A 12954-nucleotide genomic window follows, 5' to 3' on the forward strand; every position below is an offset into this window, starting at 1 on the left:
ATTAATCAGCAAAATTTATATGACAAAAAGTGACTTAAGTTCTCCAAAAACATTACCAAAGAAACGGGCTTTCAAAAAGAATGGAAGAGACACAAACCAAGATCTAGTAAAATTGTTACTGGTCTGAGAACAATAACTTACTTATTTTTAGGTTAATGATAAAACTTTATTGTTGGGGTTGGGGATTTAGCTCAGTGGTAGAGTGCTTGCCTAGTAAGCACAAGGCCCTGGGTTCAGTTCAGTCCCCATCTCAAAAAAAAACAAAAAAAACAAAAAAAAACAACTATTGTTTGTCTTAGTTCAGGTTTCTGTTGCTGTGATAAATAACCATGGCCAAAAGCAACTTGAGATGGAAATGGTTTATTTCAGTTTTCAGCTTATACTCTGTCATACAGGGAAGTCAGGGGAGGAACTACACCAGAGGCCTTGAAGCAGTTCTGCTTACTGGATTGCTCCTCATGACTTGCTCAGTGTTCTGTCTTAAATGCCCCAGGGACACTTGCCAAGTAGTGACACCACCTACAATGTGCAGGTCTCTCTTGTAAAATTGATGAATTTAAAAAAACACAATCAACTCTCTTGTCTGTAAGTTTACCTATGGAGGCATTTTCTCAGTTAATGTCCCCTCCTTTCAGTTGACTTTAGCTTGTATCAAGTTGACTAATCTAGTCAGCACAATTTATCATTTGTCAGCTTGACACACTGATACATCACTATTCAATTGCAACCTGGCCTTTCTCATTTGTCCACAAAATGCCATATTAACATCATAGTATAAAAAATATAACTTTAAAAGTTCTACAATCTTGAAAATTATGAATATTTTAAAATTCCAAGCTCAGTAGTGGACCTGGGCCAGCTTGTTGCTGAAGTCTCTGTGAGTTCATATGAGTTTTTCTCAGTTGATTTAGATGACCTTGTCCTCCTGGTGACCTCTATACCCACTGGCTCTTACACTCTTTCTGCCTCCTCTTCTACAAGTTTTCCTGAGTATTGAGGGAAGGGATTTGGGAGAGATATCCCATTTAGAGATGTGTATTCTAAGATCTCTCTCTATTTGTGTTGTGTCTGGGTGTGTCTCTGCATTTGTTCCCATCTGCTGAAGGGGGAAGCTGCTCTTACAATGATGGAATAAGGTACTAATCTATGTGTATAGCAGAATATCTTTAGAAGTCATTTTATTGTTACTTCTTTTAGACCAGTAGTTCTTAGTTTTACCCAAGGTCTCTAGGCTGTCTAGTCTCTGATTATGGGTCACAAAAGCAGTATCAGGAATGGGTTCTATCTAGTGGAATGGGCCTAGGTCAAACCAGACACTGGTTAGTTACTCTTGCAAATTTTGTGGCACTATTACCTTAACATTCGTTGCAGGCAGGACAGGTTGTAGATCAAACATTTGTGGTTGGGTCAGCGTTTATATTTCTCCTTTGATATCATGAAGAGTAACTTCTCATAACAAAGACACAAGAACAAAGGGGTAAAGGTTCTATGTAGGCCCCAGCTCACCGTCTCCATGTTCAATGAGTTGTGTGGGTGTTTTCTTCAGCAATGGGACCCTACTGTCAGTTTGTGAAGAGCAATTTATTGTCTTGACAACAGCCTGGGTTATTTGAGGATTTCCATGAGTCAATAACTCAAATGGATGAACCCAATCTCAGTACTTAAAGCTTTATTTGGTGACAGGAGATAACCAGTTGGGACTTTGTGTCATTATTTGGAAACTTCATAAGGATCATCTTCATATATATATATGAGAGTTTCCACTGCATTAAGTTTCCATACCATCCCTCAAGTGCCCCTCAGTCATAGCTCTCTCTCCCTGATTTTCTTCCCTCACTCCCATCTTCTTGCCCCCTTCTCATCTGATCCTTCCTTCTATTCAATGATCTCTTGCCCCCAGTACACCTACAAAATCTAATCTACTTCAGGTCCTCTGCATATATTATAAGTTTCAGCTTAGTATTATTATGGGACTCCTGAATATGTGAATGAGTGGGTTTCTAATTCTTGTGTCTTCTCTTGGAATTCTTTTCTTTCTGCTGGTTTGCTTTATCTAATTTCAATGTTACTTTTTTAAAAAATTTTATCTTGTTTTATTTTCTCATGTTTAGTTGTTATATTTTATAATCATTTTCTTTTCTAATGAGAGACAGAAATGGAGTAGATGTGGGTAGAAGGGGAGGGGGGAGGAACTGAGAAAAGTAGAGAAAGGGGAACTGTAATCAGGATATATAATATGAGAAAAGAATCTCTTTTTCTTAAAAGGATGAAAACTAAAAACTAAATATGAGTTAAAAAGGCAAATTTATTATGTACAGTATTAGCTAAATATAAGCTTCAAATTATGCACTTAAAAAGTAAAAAGAAAAGAATGGGAATATAACTTCAAATAAAATTTATTGCAGAACATCTGATAAATGTCTTTGAAATAAACAGGAAAAATTTCAAAAAACATCTCATTTTCTCTATAAAGATTTCAATTGAAATAATCCTAAGCCTTGCAAATATCCAGGATACTTTCTGGTCTTCTAATATTATGGAATGTTTTTAGAAGAAAATAAATTGACTAATAACTTGTTCAAAATTTAGCGATAAAATATTTTGTTAATCATGTGATATGATTTATTTCATAAGCATCTTATTTTATCCTGTATGTACAATATTCATAAAATTTTAGACGAGAAAATTATCCAAATATAGGCAATGAGTGAGTTGTATAAGTGAACACCTGGCAAGAATTTCTTAAATAAATGCACTAATGAGGCAGTATATCAGATACTGTGCTTCTTTGGCAGGTGCTCAGAAAATATAGATAAGTAAGTCAATCATGACTACCACGACATGTGGAAGTGTTAAGAACAAAACCACAATAGAAATAATATTTTTAGAAAACTTTAGCAGGCTTTGGTTAGCCATTCTCATCCTTGTTCCAGAAGGATTGTGGCTGCCACTGACCTGTCCATGGTGCTGAAGAGGATATGCTGTGGATGTTCAAGGATGTCCTAAAACTGTGGTACATGTTTTCTACTAGGCTTCTCTTTCCAGTGATAGCATTACAGAACTACAGATAAAAATGATTATTTCCTGGATATTTTTTCTTCAACAAGAATTTAATTGGTAGTTTGCATATCAACAACTTTATTTTTTGTGAAGTATACAACTCAGTAGACTGTTGTGAATGCATAAAGCTTTTGAACTGTCATTTCTATGTAATTTTAAAACAATTTTACTGTCACCAAAAGTAATCTTGTGCCTCTGTGAGTTGCAACTCAATATTCTTTGGCCTTTATCAAGTGGGAAGCATGGCTCTACCTCCCATATAATTAGATTTGTCTATTCTGGACATTTCATGGAGGGAAAATTATTCAATATGGCATTTCATGACTGGATTCTTTCACAATTCATGTTTAAGGGATTGTATTTGAATTAATATGGATTGATATTGAACTTTTTTATTCACAAATCTGTTACATGAACATAGTACATTTTGTTCAGTTGTTCAACAGTTTGTGATTAGTTGAGTTGAGTTATTTCCACTTTTTTGTTGTTATTTTAAGTGCTTCTATGAATAACCAGGCAAAAATTTTTGTGTACACTGTTTTCAGTATTTTCAAGTATATCTTCAGGAATAGAATTGTTGAGTTATTTGATTTTTTTAATGTATGGGGGAACTTCTAAATACCTTTCCTAAATAGCCACATAATTTCAGCTATCCATTATCACTATATGAGGACTTTAATTTATTCATATCCTCACTTTGCTGGTTAGTTTGAACTGTCAGCTTGGCAGAACCTATAATCATCTGAGAAGAGAATTTCAATTGATGAATCATATAGAGCTGACTGGGCTGTGGGAATGTCTACGGGGATTGTCTTGATGGCCAATTGATGTGTGAATTCTTAACTGACTCTTAATTCACTCAATTTTCTTCTGAAACTTCATCAGCCAGGCTTCCATTGTCTGCACTGATCTCAATACGTGATTATATTCCAAGCTCCCACAGAACAACACACTGAGATTTGAGCACTCAATGCCTTTTCCAGCCCAGAATCTTTGCACAATCCTCCTTAAAACCTGATCATGACTGTCAAAGAAATACCCCACACTTTGTACCAAAGTCTTTATGTCTTAGTTAAGGTTTCAATTGCTCTGATCCAATACCATGATCAAAAGCGACTTGGAAAGGAAAGACTTTGTTTGAGCCTATTGAGTGTAGTGCATAATCAAAGGAATCCAAGGCAGAAAGTTGAAGGCAATAACGGAAGCAAAGGCCATTGAAAAGTGATGCTTACTGGTTTTCCTCTTCTGGCTTGCTCAGCCTTCATTTTTATTCAACCACCTGCACAGGAATAGCCTCTATCATCAACCACTAATTAATAAAAAGCCCAACAGGCTTTTCTATAGGAAAACCTTATTGGGGGCATTTTCTCAATTGAAATTTCTTCTCCTCACAAGACTCTAGCTTCTGTCAAGTTAAAAAACAAAACAACAACAATGAAATAGCCAGCATGGTGTTTTAATAAAAGAAAAGAATCTGTGTAAAAAATAAGATTTTTAAGTTACATAATGATCTGTTCACATAAAATATAGTAATAATAAATGATCATTTTCATTTATAAATAACATGCAAGAAGAAAACATACATACTATACAACTGCAATGTGACAAGTATTATGATAGTCTACAGAGTTTCTTCCTTAAATCTGGAAAGTTACTCTGAAATGATTTTGATTTTGTAATTGAAGAAAGTGGAAGTTTAGAATAATTAACAGGATCATTCACATACCACACACATTATAGCACAATACTACTCTCCTTATTCACATATTTTAAACTTGTAGATTTTAATTACCTATAGCAAACCATGATTTAAAACAGTAAATGGAAAAGATCACCAATAAACAATTTCAAATTCAAATTGCATGTGCTTCTGTATACTGTGATAAAATCCTTTACTGTTGCTCTTTTTCTTCTTGGAATAAGAATCACTTATTTGTCCAGTGAATCCATCCTATATAAACTACCAACTTCTTAGTCATTTGATAATTATCCCAGTTGTCAACTAGTCTCATCTCAAAAACTAAAGTACAGAAGAAGACAGATGACTTTGCCCTCTAGTCTACAAACATTACACACATATACATAGTTTATGGGTATAAACTAACACATAAACATGCCTATAATACACAACCAAAAATAAGATAAAAGTGCTGGTGCTTGGTTGTCAGGTTGACTAGCAGTAGATTTCTTATAGTAAACATTAGTTATCAATTTAGAATTATATAAGATAAAAACATTTGGGCATGTCTCTTAGAAATTCGCAGAGAGGTTTAACTGAGGAGAAAAAAATTTCACCTGGAATGTGGGTGGAACCAAATTACAGACTAAGTTCAGAAAACGAATAATAGAAAAAAACAGAGAAGAACATTCATTACTTTGCTTCTTAACTCCAGGTAAAATGTGTAAAGCAGTCTAATGCTCCAGTCATTGTGTCTTTTGCTCTGTGGTAGAGTGTATCTTCTTCTTTTTTTTTTTTTTTTTTTTGATTTTTTGAGACAGGGTTTCTCTGTGTAGCTTTGCACCTCTCCTGGAACTCACTTGGTAGCCCAGGCTGGCCTCGAACTCACAGAGATCCGCCTGGCTCTGCCTCCCGAGTGCTGGGATTAAAGGCGTGTGCCACCACCGCCCGGCTGGTAGAGTGTATCTTAAACTTTGCTGTTGAGGAATATTATTTTAAGGTGTGCTCCTTTTATTTATGTTGCATTTGTTTAACTCTGTGAAGCTGTGATACTTTATTTGTCTAAAACACTTGATGGTATAATAAAGAACTGAACAGCCAATAGGAAGGATAGGAAGGGCTGGCAGCATGAGAGAGAATGTAAAGAATGAGAAATCTGGGAGAAAAGAATGAAGAAGAAATCAGAGAAGGAGGAGGACATCAAGGGTCAGCCATCGAACTTCACAGCAAGCCACAGAATAAGCGTCAGATGTACAGAAGTAAGAGAATGGGAAAAACCCAGAAGCTAAAGGTAGACAGGATAATTTAAGTTAAGGAAAGCTGGCAAGAAACAAGCCAAGCTAAGGCCAGGCATTTATAATTAAGTTTAAGCCTCCATGTGTGATTTATTTGGGATCTAGGTGATGGGCCCCCAAAGAGAAAAGAGCCAAACAGACAACTATACTTTGCATCAAGATAAACTCCTGCTGTGGAATAATACTTTTGTACACTAGTTTACTAAAATGCTGATTGGCCAGTAGCCAGGCAGGAAGTATAGGTGGGATAAGCAGACAAGGAGAATTCTAGGAAGAGGAAGGCTGAGTCAGGAGACACCAGCCTGCTGTCTAGGCAACAGCATGTAATGGCATACAGGTAAAGCCATGGAACACATTGCAACATATAGATTAACAGAAATGGGCTGAGTTTAATTGTAAGAGCTAGTCAGTAGTTAGCCTGAGCTAATGGCCAAGCAGTTTTAATTAAAACTCTGTGTGTTTACTTAGGTCTGAGTGGCTGTGGACCACGTAGGACACAGGAAATTTTCAGCTACAAATTCCTTCTTCCTTAACCTGTGTTTGTCAGATATTGCATCAGAGCCATGAGAAAAGTTGCTAATGCACCATGAGTCCGTGAAAAATCTAGTTTCCCCATTAGCAATATGGAAGTAATATTACGTACTGAATTCAATTATGTAGGTATATGAGAAAATCCCACTAACGTGATTAGTATAATATCTAACACATTGTAAGAAGTCTAAAGCTTTCAGCCTTATCATGGTTCAGTACAGCAATAATGATTCTTTAAACACACAAATTAAAAATTTTGAGGAAGAAAGAAAAAAACAAAAAGTGGATTCATAGTTTCGAAAAATTAGTATGTCAGGTGTGGAAACCAGAGCTACTCTACTGCAGGCCTGTTTATGCCCACAGCGCACATGAGTCCTAGCCCTCAGAAATCTGTAATGAAGGACTTTTTGTTCATTTGTCCATTACATTGCTGGTATTTTTCATAGAAAAGTCATTTGAAAAGGCACAGTAAGATAACTTGAAAGCATAAGTAAGTTAGTTACATTTCTCATTGTTGTGATGAAATTCTCCAAACACACCTTAAGTTAGGAAGTATTTAGTTTTACCCATAGTTTCACACCATCAAGGCAACATAGGCATGAGAAAGCATCTCTAGTACATTGATGGGGGAGCTTGCTCTTGTTGCTTCTTCATATAGTGGCAGACAAGAAGCTAGAAGCTAGACAAGATCTGTAAGCAGTTATAAAGTACAAAGACTGGCCCTTAATAGCCTATATCTGCCATAACACTCAATACACCAAAATTCCCATAGCTTTCAGGAAAGTGTCACCAGCTGGGGATTCAGTGTTCACATCCATGAGTGTTGTGTAATATTATTTTAACTAGGTAAAGATGTGTTACATTTGTTTATCCTGCATTTGTTTAATGGTGTAAGGATGTGTGATTAAGTATGTTACATTTGTTTCTCCTTGCCTGCCTAAGGAACCTGATGGGTCTAATAAAATGCTGAATGGCCAATAAGAGAGGGATAAGTAGGGTTGCCAGGTAGAAAGAAGAAATAGGGGGAGAAATCTAGGCTCAAGAGAAGAATGAGGAAAAAAAGGAGAGAATGAGGGACGTGCCTGGGGCAAGAAGTCAGCCAGACACTAGTCAGGCATAAAGAAGCAGTGAAAATAAGATATACAGAAGTAATAAAGTTAATAAGCCTTGAGGCAAAAGGTAGATAAAGAGAAACAGGTTCACTTAAGTTAAAAGAGCAAGTAATAAAAGAGATAAGCTAAAGTTGAGCATTCAAAGCTAATAATAATTCTCTGTGTCATGATTTGGGAGCTGGTTGGTAACCCCAAAGAAAAAGCCTGTTACACATGAGTCTGTGGGGAGACTTCATGGTCTACCCATAACTTTCTGCCCTTTCTCTTATATGCCAATTGCCAGCTCATAATGCAAAATACATTCAGCAAAATGTCAATACCTCTAAATCTATTTTAAACATCTTTAGCAACAATAAATGGAATAATTTACCAATGATGAGCTATACTAAGAAAAGTTGTTCGGAAAATCTGAAGAGGATAGGAATTGAACAATACTGACTATAAATTATTCCACTCTATAAATATGTTATATCAAGTGTCTGGGGAAACTGCAATTTCACAGCTCAGTTTAAAAGCCACAGAAAGCAAGGTTTGAAATAAATCTTAATTTATCAGTTTTTACAACTTAGTTGGGGGGTTAAGGTGCTGAGATAATACTGGCTTCAATTACAATGAGTTCACAGCTTGGCATCTATCAAACAGGAATGTTGCCCATGCACAGGCTGCTTTCCAAGATCATTTAGGAAGAAGTTCTGGATGGACATTGAATTTATAATGTGGAATCTTAAAAAATAATAAAGCATTTGTCTGTCAGTATAAGTCAGAATGGGAAGTATATCTAGTCATTATTTCTCAATTAGTGTCACTTACCAAGATAGAGCTTTCATAGTGAATCTCCCTTAGCCAGTTTGTGGAGGCTTTCTTTCCAAGAGTTTTGAAAATTATTGTGAAACTCTGACTCAATATTAAATCAACCTGTCAATTAGTTGCAGGAGTCTTTTCTGCATTCTGCTCAGCAATTACAAATACTCAGAAGTTAGGAGTGTAACTTCTTACACAGTCAGAATGTTTTGTGTCAATTCTAAATCTTCAGAAAGACTGTCACATGCACCTAGACTTCCCCATCCATTGGTAGAAAATCTCAGTGGCCTCCATTCTGAGAACTAATTTAGCATCACTTATATTCAGCACCATCAACATCACAGATTTACTTCCCTGTTTTCTATCTTTAAATTGTACTTATTCTTATCATCCACTGGAGGAAATAATTTATTAAAAAAAACTATTCAAACATTTTATTTTTTCTAAATAGTATTCAGATTTTGAAAGATGATTTTGCTTCTTATGGGTCTGTGGTAAGTATAATAACAGCTGTTACAGGTTTTCACCCAAATGTGCCCAATGAAAGGGTGAAGAGAGTAGAAAACAGTCTGAAATCCACCCAGAGTCATGTGTAAAGGTGAACACTCTACCTCAGAATAGAAGCAATTGTTATCTCATTCTTAAACATGCAATATTGAAGAGGGAGCATTCACCACATTGCCTGACACCATGAACAAATGTTAAGAAACATTGTTCAGAAAGCTAGTAATGCTTTGTGTTCTAATAAAAGGGCTTAAAACCTTCCTGACAAAGTAAATGGAATACCATTGATGCCATGGACAGAAAGCAAATACAGAATGCTTCGTTTGAAGAATAAGTATAGCAAACATAGACATGAATTGTGGAATACCTAGGGCAGGATAAGAACATGAACACTGGTCAGTAAAGACTCCTGTTAAAATCCATACAGAGCATCAGGGCTTATGAAGAATAGCAGCTACTGAGATTAAAATCCTTGCACACATTCCTTCCAAACCACACAGGTGCACAAGGAAAGCAAACTCTCTTCTGTCAGGATAGAGCAATTTGCTTGTTCTTTCATGGAACATCATCTTTTTATCTGGTGAGTGTGACTCTCTTCGGGCAGTAACAGTGGTATACCTCAGAATCAGCCTGAGACTCCAGTTTTGGGTGAAAAGAAATGGCCAAAACTTAGCAGATATTTCCTAAATCCCCTTTTGCAAAAAAACAAAAACAAAAACAAAATAAACACAAATGCTCCTTCTCTACTTCGTCCTATACCAGGACAAAGAACCTGCTGGGAAAAGTGTTCTCTCTACTGGTGCAGGGAAAAATCTTTGTCACTCTAGGCCTGGAACCAAAGCTCTTTAAGACTTTCAATTTATCCCAAGGATTGACTGTGGTTATCACCCTTGAGCTCTGTCCAAGAGGTTGAGAGATTGCTCATGATTTCAAAACTTACTTCAGGTTTCATTATGCAGCTACGGGTGTCCTTAGGAAGGATAGTGAAGCATAATTTGAGAGTTTGTTAGAAAATACTAATCATTCAATGTAAGGAGAGTCAATAGTGATTGTGACCAAAGTTATCCAATTGATTTATGGAGCATAAGTGTCTTAATTGTGTGACCCATTGTTGAACTCAGGCAAAATCAAGAGAAATACTCTGTTCTGGTTCAAAAACCAGGACAATATTCATTGTACTAGGTTAAATCAAGGAACCAGAGTCTTGAACTACTGACCTATATTGAATTCATAGTTGGAAAGCAAAAATATGTGAATGTGTGTTGCTGTTCAGGTCCCTTTTCCCCTTTATAGTCTGGGATCTCAGCTAGGTAATTGTGCCTCTCAGGGTGAATGGGTCTTCCTACCTAAATTAAAGCACTCAGGATCCCCTCCACACATCAGACGTGACAATGGTCTGTCTTCCAAGTTATTGTAGATCCTTTCAAGTTTCCAGTTAATGTCGAACATCATGGAGGGGGTGGAACTTAAGTGAAGGCAGATTTTATGGCTTTGTGTACTAAATTTAATATTCTTTGATTTAATTATTATTTTTGTAAGAAATTGTTCATAAGATGTTGCATTTGTATTCAAATCATTCTTGCACTCAGGAGAAATGGGAAAGGTGACTGTTCAAGGATCTGAATGATATGGCTCAGTAGCAAACGAGGCTAATTTGTAGAAGAGATGGATGATATGTGTTGCTTCTCATGATGCATGTGTCTGTATGTTAATGACTTTCTGGGTAGCTCTTAAGGTACTTTTGTAATAAAACTAGTTATTACTTGAAAAGAGCGTAGCTTAGAGACCAAGAACACTATATATTTCTGTGTATGTATAAGAATTACTCATCAAAGATCTCACAGAAAAGCTTCCAGATACCATCAAAATGGATCATGTAGAGATTACACAGAAAATAGAGAAGCTACTGCAGGCATAGAGGTGGCAGAAAGCACATAAACTCTCTCTCCAAAAAAAACAGATGTTCACCCAAAACAGAAAATAATATTCTATGCATCTTTCAGTAGATAATAAAACAATAATTCTTACTATTTTGAATGTTCTATACTGTCTCCCCAAACAGGGAACTCATGACCTAAGTAATTTCATTAACCATATAAACCTCTCAAATAAAAATTAGGATGTCTATTATTACTGGATGTGATCATAAGAAGTGTTAAAATGAGCAACAATAACACAGAAAGGAAGGAATGGTCCAAACAAAATCATCATAAAATAAATTAGAAAATGTGAATTAAAATATTTAAGTGCCTTAAAAACACTCCCAGGAAAATTTTAGTGTGAAAACTTTATTAGTTACCTGTACTATTCCCATGACAAAACATTTGCAAAATCAACTTAAGGAAAGAAGAGAGGATTGCTCTCATAGTTTGAGATTACAGTGCATCATGACCAAGAAGTTGTGGTGTCAAAGCTTGAAGCAGCTGTCACATCTGCAGTTAGAGACAGAGAATGATGAACATCAGTGCTGACACCTTTCTCCTTTTCATCCAGCTCTGGACCCCAACCAAAGATGCCACTCACATGTAGGTATGTCTTCAGACCTCAAGTAACCTAATCTAAATCCCTTTCAATGGCATGCCCAGAAGTTTGTTTTCATGGTGATGTTAAACTTGAAAAATGTCAACAATGAAAATTAACCATCACTGTGCTCAAATTTTGAAAAAAAAAAAAACTCCTTAAAATTCACTTGTAGGAATAAAAAAATAATTTTAATGAGAAATCACACCCAAATGAAGACAATACTGACAGACATGCTGACATAGGAAGGGGAAATCTCACTGAACTTCAACCTTAGACAAAGTTCCTGCAGTCAACTAAGGAATTCTGAGAGTGAGCTCTCCCCCAGAAGTATTCCCAGTTGATTATCTAATACCAAATGGTCAGCCTGAAATCATATACATACAACTAACATTATACGGACCAAGTACAGTGTGTGTGTGTGTGTGTGTGTGTGTGTATTTGTATTAGTCCACAGCCCATGAATTCAACAAATTAAACAGTAGTTTTTAAATTAAAAAATGTAACAAGGCAATATAACACAAAGATTCTAAGGAATGACAGTAAGAAGATATTAAAGCTGTTTACAGAAATCTATGTAAAAATGGGGAGGTGTTAATTAATAGTCACAATATAATATAATTACCAAACAGTTACTGTTCAAATGAATAAAAGTTTTGGATTTTTTTTCTAAAAAAGCAAAGCTGTTTACAACTAAACAATTTTCATAATTAAGTCAATGTTTTTCATAAATACATCACGCATGCCATTGTGTTTGTATAAGAGCAGAGAATTTTGCATCTAGCATGAAACACTGCAATGCATAACAAATAATCTGTAATGTGAGCCCAGGTGTTTTGGGCTGCATTGGTTGGTACTGCCAGGCATGATGGTCTTTATGGTGTTAAAGTATCTTCAAAATGAAGACTACTGGAAATCCACATGATGGACATGGACACCAGCTTATATTCACTGCATGGCAGATTTTGAACCAACTTTTAGTTTTTATGTCTTTAGATACTTGTTACCATTGCCAAAGCCATCAATTTACACTCAAGGAGGCAATGATGGGTGGTGTCCACAGGGACCCCTGTGCTAGTTCTTGGCACTATTGATTACTTTTGTGAAAAGAAGATTGTTCCTAGGGACACCTTGAGCTGCCATAATTGCAGACACAAATTCATAGCACTCAACTCAAGGGAGAAAAATGGTAATTTATTCTGAAGCCAAATTTATGAGACCATGGCCCTGGTATGTCGATTTGATTTTCCCAGAGATTTGTTTGTCCAACATGGAATCAGTTTCATGGAGTTTTATGGTAACAGAACCAAAAAAAATTATAAATCAAGGCATTTTAAAAAATACATTGGCAGATGTAGTATTATTTTAATTTACAAAGAATTGGATGAAACATTAGACATGGGCTAGCCAGGCAGATAAATCTCAACAATAGACCTCAGATATTAACTGTTTA

This window comes from Peromyscus californicus, unplaced genomic scaffold (genome assembly GCF_007827085.1).
Source record: "Peromyscus californicus insignis strain IS unplaced genomic scaffold, ASM782708v3 Scaffold_13__1_contigs__length_99412109, whole genome shotgun sequence".
NCBI classification, from domain to species: Eukaryota; Metazoa; Chordata; class Mammalia; order Rodentia; family Cricetidae; genus Peromyscus; species Peromyscus californicus.